Raw genomic sequence first — 15965 nt, forward strand, 5'->3', positions numbered from 1 at the left:
GCCCTTCAGCCCGCCGCTGCGCTATGAGGGCGCCTTTCCCGGGCTGGCCGAGGCCGGAGCCGGCTCGCTCTGCTCGCGGGGCAGTGTGAAGGCAGGCGCAGACCGGAGCCGGGCTGCGCGGCGCTCGCGGGCCGGCGCGGGCTCCAGGTGAGCGCGGACTGGGAGAGCCCGGCACTCGGCACGGCCAGCCGGGCTCGATCGGAGGCTGAATCCCGTGCGTGGACCGCCCTTCCCTCTTCGCGGGATCCTTGGCCACGATAGCAGGTCTCCCTCTCTGTCTCTCTCGCTCCCCCCCGCTTCCCCGTGATTGTTTGGGACGAGCCCCTCTGGGCTGCCGGAGCGCCCGGTTTTGGCGCCTCAAAGTCCCGCAGCGAGTGCGGGGCGCGAAGCCGAGCGCCCGGGCGGGTCCCGGGGCAAGGGCAGGGGCACGGGTGCACCCGGAGGGGCGGCCTCTCGGGAGCTCCGAACACGCTCGCCCGCGGCCGCAGGTGCGGCGGGAGGATCGCCAGGCGCGGAACTTTCTGCCGCCGCCCACCCTTGGCTTCGCTGTTCTCGCTGCCCAGCTGAGCCAGGGGGTGCCGGCTCCCTCTGCGTTCTGGTGACGCCGGGCGGCAGGGGTGCCTCGGCCTTCCCGCCCGGCAACTTTCTCCCACTAGCTGCAAGCACATTCGGGCTGCGTGCGGGCGTTTCCACTCGGCCCGGCCCTACCGGCACCAGGCGCTCCCTCGGTCTGGGTGTCTTCCTCGACGGTTGTCTTGTCTCTCTGCCTCCTTTTGCCTCTCTGTGTTTCAGAGTCCCCTCGCCTCTCATTCACTCCGTGTGTCTCTGTTTAAGACTCTCTGGCATTTGGTTTCTTCACTCCCCACCTCAAGGTTGTGCATCTGTTTCTCTTTCCCCTGTTTTTCTTGGGATGTCCCTGTTATTCTATCTCTTCTGCTTGTCTCTCCGACTTGGAACATTTTTTTTCTCTATCTTTGCTTCTGCTTCTCGCTGCCTGTCTCTGTCTCCCTCCGTTATCCCCCTGCCCTGTCTTCCCAAGCCCCAGATCCCTGATCCCGAGGCGCCTTGGTCGGGGAGCACGCGCCGGCCCACCTTCTGGGCACCTCCAGGGAAAGAGACCCCCCCCCGCGCCTGGGGCCGGTGGGGACACGGAGATGGAGACAGCCTGTCCTTGTCTGAGCTGTCGTAGAACTGAACGAGAGGCGCAAGGGACAGAGCAGTGGGCGCCGCGCTAACCTCCCTTCCTCAGGTCCGAGGGCGCTGCGCTGCCGCGAACCTGAGCGCACCGAGGCTGCTGGTCTGGACAGCGAAATCTGCGGTTGCCCCTTCGCGCACCCGGTTCTTTGACTATGTCTAGTTGAATTTTCAGGTGGAGAGTCTACATCTCCATCTTTTATAGCCTGCTGCAAAGGAAGAGAGAGTGGGCAGGCGTACGGCTACTTTGGGGTTCAGGGGAAACTAACCTAGAAAGGGTGGGAGCTTTCGTCTGTCGAAGGCTTTGCTAGCCGAGGAGTGCTTTGGGGACGGTAGAGGCATGCCTGCTTTAAACTGGCATACACTTAGGAAAGCGGCTTCCTTGGGTGAGATCTTGGTTACTCTTCCCAAAAACAGCACAGAGGCTTCATTTGCAGGGCTAAGGACATTTGGCCGCCAGGGCCCCTCCTTGACATCTCTGATTTCTTTGCAGATTTTCAGCTTTATGTGAAAGCTACCACTGCTCAGTTTTTCTCTCTGCCATTACTCAGTTTTTTCCTCTCTCTCTCCCCAAACCCTCCTCTTCCCTTATCTCCCCTTCTCCCCACTTTTCTCCTTCCCTTTTCACTTTCCTTCCTTCCTCCCTCTCCTCCATCTCCCTACCTCTTTATCCCTCCTTCCCCCCACCTCTCTCTCTCTCTCTCTCTCTCTCTCTCTCTCTCTCTCTCTGTGTGTGTGTGTGTGTGTGTGTGTGTGTTTGCGTTCATGCCCCCTAGTGTTAAGAAACATGCTGGTTTGAGAATATTTAAAAGTAAGGTCAACATATTGGTTATTTACATTGAACCTCTCACCTTCTGGGATCTCCTTGTGTTATCCATATTCTTTCCTTTTCCTCTGTGACTTTTGCATTGCATTACTGATCTTTCTTTTCCTTCTCCCCTGCAGAATTAGAACCTTAATATTGAAACCCTCTTCGTTTGGTTTTGGAATTGGATAGATTTGGAGAATTTTCATAGCCAAAGGCAGACTTTGAACATAAAAAGTGTGCGTATCTCTGTACTGTTTGCCACAAACCAGGATTTTTCATCTCTTCCTAACGTCCCTACCCACCTTTAATTCTGTTGAAAATTTTCCTGGCTGCTCCTGCTTGTTTAAATAAATGCTTTTAATTCACCATTTCTGTGATGCTCATCCCATTCCAGGGCTTAAGCCACTTGCTTAAGCTGGGACACTGTGTCTCAGATCCGCTTTGGAAAGGAAGAAAAGAAAGCTTTTCCAAAGGAATTAAAGAGTGCTTCTGGTGTAGATTAATTCTGGAATGGAAAGTCTAGGGTGGAACTGGCCTTTGTCTTAGATATGTAGACCCTAGGGCAGTGTGGGAAAGCAAGTAAGTGCTTAATAAAAACTTTTTGGCTGATTGATTAGCATGCACCTGATTATAGGCTTCCAAGTCACCCAGCTTTATTCATGAGCCTATCTACTACAAGTTTTATCTTATGAATGGGAATTGAGGACTAGTAGACGAAATAATGGAGCAGGAGTATTTTGCTTCTTTCTAGATCATATTACTGCTTGAATTTTTCCCTGTCTGCAAGTCTTTAACTTGGCTGGTGGTATCTAACAGTCATTGTGGAACTGAAGAAATGAGTTTAGAGGCTCTGAAATGTTTCATCTCTCAACCTTCCTACCTGAAAGTAAACTAGGACATGGCATTATACTGGGGTGAATACGTTAGTGTGGGTTTTAACAAGTGAAAAGTTATCTTTTAATATAAAGAATAGACCTGTAAGCTTAAAATATTTGGGAACTATATGTTCATCTGTAATCTGAATCACTTACCCTAAATAATTTATAGATTCCCTTACTGTTTCAATATATATGAGAGGTGTGATACTGCATGAATATGAGAATTTGCTAAAGTACCCGGAAACAATGTCTTCTGATCCAAAGTACTAGTAGAAATCCATTGACTGCAATACTGTCTTTTTGACGTTATGCTAGCTATCTCTGAAAACAATTGGTGATTTACCATGAGTATTGTGCAGAAGGATGTTCAAGGCAATTTTGCTTTAAAAGTATCATTTATAAATCACTCGATACACTCCTCTGCCCAATTGTTGTGTTTAAAAATAGCAAACCCACAGTGAAGGCAGAAATTATGATATGTTTGAGGTGACTTCTAATTTCTTACAGATTTAACTTGTGCATATAATTTTTTAGCTTAATGTGCATTCATTTCAGGCTAAGCAGTTATGTCAGAGTGAAATATGTTTTCATCATGCCAACTTGATTTTTAGAACTGGTAGTTTTATAGCAGGAACATTTTAACGTAATAGAGGTTTTGCAGCTTATGAAACTTTGGCATTTTAGGAAGGGGTGAGAGAAAAGGAACATTTTATTCTTTATGATCGGGCAAATGAAAAGAATACTAGTGTTCCTGAATAATAAGAACAGTAAATAAAGTGCTTGAGAATAAAGAAAATACTTGATAGAATTAAGTCTCACTATGTAAAATAAATGACGGTGCTACACGTCTCTGATAGGTGTTTGTTGTTCTTTATGAAAATGGACAGTTCCTATTGTTGTGACCTTTAACTAACTTGCTGTTTTAGGCAACATATTCTCAAGTGACATCTCTTGTAACAAACAACACATTCTTGACTGTGACTTTTAATACATCACCTTCTTGGGGTTGTGTCTCTACCAGTAGAAACATGTAAAATCTTAAATCTGATGGGATCTAACAGGATCACTGCTTTGAAGTCTGAGTGACCATATGCCTAATTATCAAAGGATTTAAACTGGGCTTTGGTTCTAAATCCCACCTTCTGCTCTTGTCATCAGAATAAACACATGTGAAACATCAAATCAAGACCTCCATATATATGGAGATTCAATATGAGGAGATATATATATATATATACACATATATATATGGAGGTCTTGATTTTACGTATATATATATCCTCATATTGAATCTGATTACCTACATGATGATAACTCCCCTAACCCCCACCAAACAGACACACACACACACACACACACACACACACACACACACACACACACACACACCCACACCAAGCACATGTTTGAAAACATAAATCACATTTAAAGATCTGGCACTGTCTGCTTTGATAAACCATTTATCATTTTATCAATTTAGACTTATATGTATACTTTCCATGTTAAAGGCACATTAAGACTTTCTGCCTTTCATTTATAGGCATACCTGTTTTTGAAGAGTCTAGCTTTTCTTTTCTTTTCTTTTTTTTTTTGAGTTGGAGTCTTACTCTGTCGCTCAGACTGGAGTGCAGTGGCCGCACCTGGCCACCGCAACCTAGACCTTCTGGTCTCCGGCGATACTTCCGCCTCAACCTTCCAAGTAGCTGGAACTACAGGTGCGCGCTACCACGCCCGGCTAATTTTTGATTTATTGTAGAGATGAGGTCTCACCAAATTGCCCAGGCGGGTCTCGAACCTGTGGGCTTAGGCAGTCCACTCATCTCAGCTTCCCAAAGCGTGGGATTACAGGCTGAGCCACCGAGTCCGGCTGAGTCTAGCTTTTCATTGTGAAATTTAGTACTTAGAGAATTCAGGGAAATTTATGAAAATAAATATACATTTAATTCAGTTGGGGCATTATAAGCAATTATCTTTGGGTGCAGAAGTTAAACCAAACAGGCATTATTTGTTTAATATTTGTTTCTTTTGATTCAAATTAAGACCTATGTCTATGTTTTAAATGTAGTATACTTATAATACTATATTTAATTGGCTTTACTTTGCACAAGTGTCTAAAGACATCTCTGTGATTCCGAGTACTCTATGCTCTCGTGTCCCTAAATTTACTTTTAGTTATGATTTTTTAAAGTTTGTTTTGTCTTCGGTATTTCTTTGGACATATTAATTTAAGGTGAAATTCTTAATTTTATTTATTTATTTACTTATTTTGAGTTGGAGTCTCACTCTGTTGCCCAGACTGGAGTGCAGTGGCTGCTCTGGGCCAGCACCGGGCCACTGCAGCCTCTACCTGCTGGGCTCCGGCGATCCTTCCGCCTCAGCCTTCCAAGTAGCTGGAACTACAGGAGCGCGCTACCATGCCTGGCTAATTTTTGATTTATTGTAGAGAAGAGGTCTCACCAAGTTGCCTAGGCGGTCTCAAACCCGTGGGCTCAGGCGATCCACTTACCTCGGCCTCCCAAAGTGCAGGATTACTGGCTGAGCCACCGAGCCCGGCCGAAATTCTTAATTTTTAAAAATGATTACTACAGATTATTGAGTTTCATGGAGCTTAAAATTTAAACTGCAGGTTAAAGTTTGGATACATACTTTTCCTTTAAGGACCCGACTTCACTCATATGTCCACATAATTATAGTCCTCATGTACTGTCATGTTCTCTCTTAATGTCTGCCATTCTATAATTGCCTTCACAGTTGATCCAATAAGATTCAAAATATCAGTTGTAAAAGTTGTTTCATATTAATGGCTATTTCTCTCAAGGTAGCTTGAGAGGTGTGTAGGGAGAGGAGTGACTTATTATCATAGATATGAACATATTTGTGATGATATTGTATGTGATGTGAGAACATTACATACAATGTTCATATTAAATACTCAGACTTTTGTATTTTATTTAGATTTGCTTATTGTTAAGATAGATGGGAGTTGTCTAAGATATATCAGAGTTTTAACATGATGAGGAATTAATTGAGGCTCTATTTCATACATTGTACTACATTGAATTGTCACTTAAATCTTATTTAAACTCTTATGGAACTTTAAAGGAAGAGTGTGATTAAACTGTTGGTTGGCACTTTGGTGAACGTAATACATGTGGTAACTAGCCACTGACGACAGAAAGAAGAATTTAAAGCACAGACTGCACAATAAAAAAGAATCATCCAAATTACAGTTCAGAGATAGTAGTAAATGTCAGCTTATTCTCTTGCCTTATTTTAATTGCCTGGATATTATAAGAAAAGCACCTATTTTTTGTTAATAAAATGGGTTTTGACATATGGGGAGGGTTATATAGCTTCTTGTAGATCAGAAACATAGTAAATGAATTAATTCCCTCCTGATATTTTTATTATATAATTAACTTCAGATAGAGAGGGTGAGATTTATATGACTTTCAAGACCCTATTGAAATACTGCCATTAATTTAAAGAAAGAAAAATGGAACAAAATGCATGTGAATTAATTCCAACTTATCTATGAAGAAGTTAAAATGGTAAATTGGGTTATAAATTGATAAAAATGACAAACATTTGTTGGATGCTTACTTTGTTCTTGTCCTGTGGTAAGTACACATCTAGAAGGACTTACTGCACTTTATCCTTATAGCAACCAAATGAGTAATAAGGAATGTTGCTATCCCCATTATTTATATAAGGACTCACCCACACAGAATAACACAGCTAACATGTGTGAGAGCCAAGGATGACAACCGTTTTTCCTGTCTCTGAAGCCACTGCTCTCCCAGTTCTCAATCTGACATTTTCACTGACAAATAAAATTTTGTTTGAAGATGTAGCGGCAGCTTCCATATGAACCTTTTCTTTGTGCAGTAAGAATGATTTTTAAAGTCTACTTATATCATCATAATCTTATGAGTGGACATTTTAACACTAACTAAGATGGAAGAACTGAATCTCAAAATAAAGAATAGTTCTTTAAATAGAATAAATTTAGCTCCCTATATATCTTTCCACATTGCACTTATTTCTTAGATTTAACCCAAGACCAATGAAAATTTCATCACAGAAAATTTTATTCAGTAGACTGTACTTGTATATCCATCTTAGTCTGAACCACTATGATGTAGTGCTGACTTCACGCACATATGCAGCCCAGGCTGGCCAGCACGGTTATCATATCCATGACCTAAAGACATAGTACTTGTAGCTTATTTCATTCTCTTTCTAGTTGCAAGTCTGGGTATTAAAATTTGGACATAGGAAAGATGCTAGCAGTTGTTTAGCCTCAGTTTACTATGTGAAGTTTTGTTGAAATTATTGGAGATGACTTGTTCCTTTTGGTAGTTAATGACAAATCACTGTCACTAAGATGGTGTCAATTTATTTCCTGGGACTGAGAATAAATATTGGACAGAATCAAAAAGAGCCTATCACAAGATCTTATTAATCCTTCCTTCCTCCTAAACAGTGCATCTTCATCATTAGGTCAGTTTTCTCCCCCGTTTTTTTTTTTTTTTTTTTAACTTGCTTGCCTTGGTGAAGGCAAAGCGGTTTTGCCTTAGGTAGTAAATAAATTCCAAAACTAAACTTCGGTTGTGTGTGTGTGTGTGTGTGTGTGTGTGTGTGTGTGTGTATTTTTAAAGATGTGGGGTACACGTCAGGATTAAGCTAAACTTCTAAGTGCTGTTGTAGAACTGACTGAATGTTTTAAATCCCAAGTTGTTTTAAATCATGCCTATTGTGGCCATCGGGGAATGAATGCTGATGGAGTGCTAAGGCTTTACCCTCATTAATCTCGTTTCTACCAAACCAATATATAAATTCAAATTAATTTTGAGCTTATTTATTTCTTTTTTATGTAGTACAGATTGTCAGGTCCCACTGATACAGATTCTTATTTGCCTGGGAAGGATCCATGGAATCTATCAACATTTTCCTAAATGTGATTATGATGTGCAATGGTATTTCAAGTAACTGATTTATTTTTAGGATATCATTTTACAGATTTATTTAATTTTTTTATGTATCTAATGAAACATAACAGTTACTGTGTTCCAGAGTAGATATTGACTCATGTAGTCAAAACTACTTCCAAAAGTAGATATTAGTATAAGGAAAGTAAGACACAGAAAAGATAAGTAAGTTGTTCAGGGAAGGTCAGTGAAAGGACAATGATTATGTTAGTTTGATGAAATAATTAAAACTACCTGCTTTAAATCACGAATCTCGAAATAGTACAATTGAAAATGTAACCCAGATTCCTATATCTTTTTTCTTATTTGAGTAACTTTTTCCTTTGAACATGTAGGAAGAAAATGTAATAACCAAACCAAAGGCAGATTTATAGAATTGGAAACGGCAACAACAAAAAAGTTTATCTGTTTGAAGTAGACAATAAACATGAAAAAAATCAGAGTATTTTTCCTCAAGTAGAGTTATTGTTGACTTGGTCTCTATTAGATGCAGACCAAGATAATAATATTAGCAGTAATAATAGAACTACTAATAATAACACATAGTGTTGCAGATAGGGAGAATATTTTTTAAAGATTTGGGGAAAAATATGTTAGTTATAATACATACCAAGAACTCCACATATACACTTTAATACATAAGTAAGATTTACATCTGTAACTAAACTAAATAAGAAATAATTTATTTTTCCTGCATTATTCCTGCTAAGTTCTGTAAATTGCATTAGGATATAGTCTTATCTGGGAAAGAATTGGGGAAGTCCTTTGAAATTTCTTTTTGTAAGCTTTTTGTTATGTAATATTTATAATAATTTATAATGATTTTTTTGTAAAAAAACCAAACTGTTGTATTAATCTTTAAAAACGTTTATTTTCTCCTTCTGGTCCTTGATTGAGTTTTAGCACTTTTCCATTGTTTAATATTTGTGTCTAATGCATGAAGATTTTAATATTTTTAAAACTAAACTTTATTTTTGATGTTTGATTAGATTACATAAATTATTTGAATTTGATACTCCCAGTAATGAGTCACTCCACTTATCTTTTTTAAAAAATTAAAATCTACATTTAGAAACAATGCTGATTTAAGATTCTGTAAATGAACTGAGGGCTTATGGGATTACTGACTATCCTGGTTTCAAGACTAAGTATAATCTTTTCTCTTTTTCTCATAGCAAATTTCAACAGCACTCTTGAAGCTTATATTTCTTTGATTCTCTTGATCATTCAATCTCAAATAGGACTGTATATCACTTGTCCTGAAAAATATTAGAAACTATTCTGTTACTGAACATGGTGCAGATTTTACTCATATATTATAGATTTTATGCATATGTGTTTTTCTCAAAGTAAACACTGTGTTTGCCATTGCTCAGTATTCTTTTTCTTTTTACATATCTTTATCCTCCTCCTCCCTTTCTACCTTCTTCATGGTACTCTCTAAGTTGCCTTTCTTCTTTGACTCAGTAAATTCTCATGTAGAGGGCTGAACTATATCAGTATCCTTGATTCTGGAAAAAAACAAAAGCTTCTGTTTATTTCATTTCATCCCTTGGTCTCTGCGTAGGTTAGAGACAGCCACTACAGCTTTTGCATCTAGGTCATTTAGCAGGAGGCTAGGGATGCTAAATTTGCATCTCATTACCTTTGTCTATTTAAGAATTGTGTGCTTGGGCCCCGTGGTCAGTTGGCAGTTGGCAGGCCCATGACTCCAAAGGAATGCTGTTATTTGAGGGGATGCCAATTTCAGTTGCCACACAGTTCTCACATTCCTGGGTCTGATTTTTCTTATAAGACAACCAATATATGTTTCATTACTAACTCTAGATTATTGACTTTATGTCAAAAATTCATTGCGATATTGATAGATTGTGATGAACAATTTTAACAAATCATATTCTGTGGCACCCCCTGCCAGACTTATGGGTAGTATTTCCTTATTTGGTAACCTAGACAGACATTTGTGTCACAGATTTTTAAAGGACTTTTATTGTTGTGCACTAAAGTTGAGATGAATTGTAGGTAATTGGATGGTACAGCTGAATTAACACATTGAATTGCTGGTTATGAGACATTTCATTTGCTGTTGCAGACAACAATAGGCCCATTTTGCTTCTACAATGCACAGATTCTTATCTATATAAAATTATAATTCATGTGGATAACATATGCATCATTTTCATTCCTTTTGTAAGGAAAAAAATAACCTCTACAAATGTATAATATTTGCAACTATCTCATTAAATAATTTTGAGCATCTGGGTTCAGTGGCTCAGCCTGTAATCCCAGCACTTTGGGAGGCCAAGGCGAGTGAATTGACTGAGTCAAAGGGTTCGAGATCAGCCAGGGCAACTTGACGAAACCTCGTCTCTATAATAAAGAAAAAAAAATTAGCCAGGCTTGGTAGCGCACACCTGTAGTTCCTGCTACTTTGAAGGCTGAGGAGGAAGGATCGCTGGAGCCCAGCAGGTTGACACTGGGGTGGCCATGAGGGTGCCACTGCTCTCCAGCCTGGGTGACGGAGTGAGATGCTAACTCAATAATAATAATAATAATAATAATAATAATAATAAAGTTTGAACTTCGGTGAGTGTTTTTTTTTTTTTTTGAGAATGTTGATCAGTTGTCTCACTCCACACAAAAAGAGTAAAAGTTAAGGCATTTCAGACACAAAATAAATAATATTACTTTTACCCTGAGTATGCTAAAGTCTGTGCAAATAGGTTACTTGCATTTAATTCAACAGAAACTTATTTGAATCATTCTGAACAACGTTATTGTCATCATGATTGTGGTGATATGCAGCAATGTAATAATTTTATTTGTTCTTGGATATTCTTCATTTAGTGTTTTAAAGTGTAGCTTTCCTAGTTCAACAGAGTTGTCTTTTAGTAGGTAAGTACCTTTTTTTTTTTTTTTGAGTCAGAGTTTTTGTCTGTTGCCCAGGCTGGAGTGCAGTGGCACGCTCACGGCCACCCCAGTGTTGACTCGTAAGGCTCAGGTTATCCTTTTGCCTCAGCCTTCCAAGTAGCAGGAACTACAGGTGCGCTTCCATGGCCAGCTATTTTTTTTTTTTTGAGTTGGTGTCTCACTCCGTTGCCCAGGCTGGAGTGCAGTGGCATGCTTACGGCCACCCCAGCATTGACTTGCTAGGCTCTGGCGATCCTTCCACCTCAGCCCTCCAAGTAGTTGGAACTACAGGCACATGATACCACACTCGGCTAATTTTTGATTTATTGTAGAGATGAGATCTTACTAAGTTACCCAGGCTGGTCTCAAACCCATGGGCTCAGGCAATCCACTCGTCTTGGCCTCCCAAAGTGCTGGGATTACAGACTTGAGCCACCACGCCCAGCCGTAAGTATCCATTTTTGAGACATATCTTTATTTAAACTACTCCTGAAAGCTCATTAATTACAGCATTAAATTAAGGTATTAAAAATTTACAAAATTGTTACAAATTGTACAGAGTAACTACCCTAAGATATGAGAGGGTGGATTGAAATTGAGGAAAGGATCACGCTCTTCTTAACAAACCCCCAAAGATTTGAGGTTTGATAATGCTGAGAAATAGAGGACAGAAATGAGACTGTGAGACTGAAACAAAATAATTAACCAACATGTATAGATGAAATAGACAGCTTCTGTTCACCAACTCTATTTCCTATGTTAATTCTCCTATAGCAAGTTTTTCTCCCCACCTCTCCTGAACATCCCCCCTTAACAAATACTGGTGAAATTGTATGAATGGCCAAAGGACATCAAGGGCAACTAGGATGGGTCTCAGAAAAACAAAATAAAGCCCTTTTTATGTTGGCACTTAGGATGTTTAAGCCTAATGATCAGCTCCTTGCTTGCGCTATAGCAAAGTCTTCTAATCAATAACACCCACTCAAGTACAGAGGGATCAACATTTTCTTTTCTACTTCTTCATTCTTCAGTATAAGACAGCAACCAAGGATCACTAGACATTTAAAATATAATTTAAGAAAAAAAATTTATTATGCAATATGAAAAAAAGAAAGGGAGAGACAGACATTAGAGTAGATGGGAAAGAATAACAAAGTGAACTTTCAAGAAGCAGACAATTACAGAATCATAAAGAGACAAAAGATTGCATTCCTTGAAAAGATCCAGGAAAATGTTGCATTCCTAAAACAAAGGGATGATATGGAAAATAAACAACAATAACAACAACAAAAACTTCTGGAAATTAAAATAAAGATTTCTAAATAGTTTAGGGGAAAATTTCTAATTTCAAATAGGCAGTCTTTCAATAATTTAAACAAAAAGTAAACATATATATATATATATATATATATATATATATGCCATAGTGAATCTCTGTAAATTATGACTGGCTATGAATTGAAGGTCAAATGAGAAAACAAATAATACAGTTAAAGCAAATATGAAAGAATTCAGAGGGTAATTCTCAAATTTCTGAAGAAAGATGATTTGCAATTTAGTACTTAATATCCAGTCAAAATATCAAGTGCAAGGATAGAATAAAAATATTTTGAGTCATATACAGAAAAAAGGCTATCTTTCTAAAATATAGCCATGTTCTACAAAGTTGCTTAAGGTTGGACCCCAGCAAAATATGATTAAGAAAATGAGAAAGACATGGCATAATAGCTATGAAGTAGTCCAAGAATGCTAACAATTCATGTTGTTTCAATCTGGTGTAAGAAAGTATATGGCTTTGGTTGGTGGGTGGGATAATGGGGGAATATTAGAATATGTAATGTTTAAGGAGTTTTTAAAAAGACAAAAAAAAATAGTGCAAGAAAATAAAAAGTAGCAATTCCAGGAAGAAAAAAGGAAGGAAGGAAGGAAGGAAGGAAAGAAGGAAGGAAGGAAGGAAGGAAGAATATACAAGCAAGGAAAATAACCATAAAACTTTAGTTGGCTCTGAAATGAACAATAGTTTTATATTAAATATACATAGTATTTACTGATTTTCAACTTTTAATTGATTTTCAATCTTTGGATAAAACATGGAAGATAATTGTAACTGTAGTACGAATTGGCAATGTCATAATAAACATAGAAGTGGTAAAGGTGGGGAGTTAGGTATGAGAACCAGAGAGAGATGAAAGAATGGTTAGGACTTGGAATATTTGAATATTATAAATTGAGAATCAAGTGATATTGTCTATAGTTAATATAAAAAATAGCAACAATGATATAGTTTTTTTTTGTTTGTTTGTTTTTGTTTTTTTTTTGAGTTGGAGTCTCACTCTGTCCCCCAGACTGGAGTGCAGTGGCCGCTTCCGGCCACCGCAGCCTCGACCTGCTGGGCTCCGGCAATCCTTCCTCCTCAGCCTTCCGAGTAGCCGGAATTACAGGCATGTGCTACCATGCCCGGCTGATTTTTTGATTTATTGTAGAGATGAGGTCTCGCTGCCCAGGCGGGTCTCGAACCCGTGGGCTCAGGCAATCCACTCACCTCAGCCTCCCAAAGGCGCGGGATTACAGGCTGAGCCACTGAGCCCGGCTAATGATATAGTTTTTAAACTTACCAAGATAACCAACAAGAGGAATAATTACTGTGTTAGAAAGAGTACAGAGATATTGAGAGTATAATGCAAGATGATTTAGATAATGTCTAAAATACATTGAGTTCACTTGCTTGTTCAAAGTATACTTTAATAATTTATTTTTTATATGATTGTGCTTGAGTGGGTATGCACTGTCCAGATGCCACAGGTTCCGGTTACTCTCTACTAAGTCATTCTGGCTCATAAATATATTTGAATTTAATGATTCTATTGTAGAGCTAATAAGCAATTAAAAGTAATACCACCTGGGGAGAGGAACTGGTTGGATGTGAGGGGAGTGCACTATAGAAAGAAGTATATATAAATGCTTGGAACTTTTATCACTAAACATGGTAGCATTAACTCCCTATTGGCTTCTAGTTCTGATAACGCCACTACTGAACTCTGCAGTGTGTTGTTTCAGTTCTCTGCATCTCAGTTTTCTCATCTTTATTGTTTTTTTTTTTGAGTTGGAGTCTCACTCTGTCACCCAGACTGGAGTACAGTGGCTGCTCCCGGCCACTACAGCTTCGACCTGCTGGGCTCCGGCTATCCTTCCACCTCAGCCTTCCAAGTAGCCGGAACTACAGGCACACACTACTACGCCCGGCTAATTTTTGATTTATTATAGAGATGAGGTCTCACCAAGTTGCCCAGGCGGGTCTCGAACCCACGGGCTCAGGCAATTCACTCACCTCTGCCTCCCAAAGCGCTGGGATTACAGGCTGAGCCACCGAGCCCGACCTCTCATCTTTATGATGAAGCAGTTGATATCACTTTATGTTCTAAGGTTTGTGGATTTTATAAAGATAGACCTATCATTTTTACTGAGAATAAAGTTAATTACATTTTTTCAGGTAGAAGTTTTAAGACTGATTCGGAGTTTTTACTTGCTGTAGCTCTTTATTGGGGTAACCTGAGACCCAATTCCCACCACTACACAATATGTCCATGTAATGAATATGTATATGTGCCCTCTGAATCTAAAACAGACCTTTTAAAAAAGCATAAAGGTGTTCATTTATTTCTTAATAATGGTCCTCAGTCTCATTTAAGTTTGATTCTTTATTTTGTGTCTAACTGAATTTATCCCTCAAATGTGAATCATGCATCTTTAGTTTTATGAATCTGTAGTAATCACTTCCCAAATAAGCTTGTTTTGACAGATACTTTTTCCAGGACTTATTTTCTCTTAACTTAAAAGATTTACCTTATTATTTTTTTGCTGATGTAAAAATGCAAGTTATTACTAGATGATTTTTTAAACTGTCCTGTAACCATTTCATCTCTGTTGTTGTGAACATTTTCAAAGCACTAAAGAATAATTTTAAACAACATTTTGTAGTGGTTTCCAGATAGAGACAGTAAATTTTATGGTCCTCTCTTATTAAATTTTACCAGTTACTGTGATTACCTGATGTGCCTACAGATTCACAGAATTGATAGATGAAAAATGGCCATTTCAGCATTTCATGGATGTGAAGATACTGCTATATTAGATAGCAGCTGCTCTGGAAGTTTCATCCTTCTTATCACTTGGGCTAACACTTTAATTTTATAACTGATCAGAAATAGTTGCTTTAAAGATACTAGCTATTCCTAATGAATGTGAGAATACAGGAGATCTCACAAGAAATTGCTAACCTGCTGGTTGTTTTTTTTTTTTCCACCTTTAAATTTTTTATTTTAAACTTGTGGAGTACAATTCAGGGTTAGGTATACAAATATTCATTGTGCAGGTACTCTTGTTGATGAGGTGTGTCTCCCCTTCCCCAGGCAGTTTCCCACTACTACAAATCCCACCTCCCCACGCCCCCACTGTTTCCTGCTACTGTCAATCCTTTTCTTATAGTATTACGATATCTGTTCAAGGTCCATTTATGAGTGAGAACATATAATACTCTGTTCTTTGTTTCTGTGAAAGATCACTCAGTATTACAGACTCTAAGTCCATCTGGGTTGCTGCAAAATTCATCATTTTCTTCTTCTTTATGGCTACATAATATTCCATTGTGTGTATATACCACATTTTAAAAATCCAGTCCGCCTTTGATGGGCAGCCTGGTTGGTTCCATGTTCTTGCTATTGTGAACAATACTGTGATAAACATACATGTGCAGGTGGCTTTTTTATAGAGTGATTTGTGTTCTTCTGGGTATAGTCCCAGTAGGGGGATTGCAGGGTCATATGGAAGGTCGATTTTTAGAACTTTTAGGAATCATCACACTGTTTTCCACAGAGGCTGTACTAGTTTATATTCCCACCAACAGTGTAGAAGTGTTTCCTTTTTGCCACATCCTCTTCGACATCTGTTTTTTTTTTTTTTTTTAGTTACTGATGATGGCCATTCTGACTGGTATTAGGTGGTATCTCAGTGTAGTTTTTATTTACATTTCTTTGATGATTAGTGAGGTTGAACATGTTTTCATGTATCTGTTGGCTGCTCATATGTCTTCTTCTGAGAACTGTCTATTCATATCTTTTGTCCACTTTGTAATGGGACTGTTTGTTTTTTCCTTTCAGCACATTTGATTTCTTTGCAGATCCAAGA

The 15965-nt window shown here is 39.0% G+C and overlaps 1 long non-coding RNA gene across 1 annotated transcript in view; it reads left to right on the forward strand.

The window, feature by feature from the left end:
- Positions 1-15965, forward strand: part of LOC110595164 — a 68391-nt gene continuing 52426 nt past the window's right edge. The window contains exon 1 of the long non-coding RNA XR_002481637.1: positions 1-264. This is a non-coding gene — a long non-coding RNA (uncharacterized LOC110595164). The remainder of the gene's footprint in view (positions 265-15965) is intronic.

This window comes from Carlito syrichta, unplaced genomic scaffold (assembly GCF_000164805.1).
Source record: "Carlito syrichta isolate Samal-C Ts95f unplaced genomic scaffold, Tarsius_syrichta-2.0.1 Scaffold73452, whole genome shotgun sequence".
Classification (NCBI taxonomy): Eukaryota; Metazoa; Chordata; class Mammalia; order Primates; family Tarsiidae; genus Carlito; species Carlito syrichta.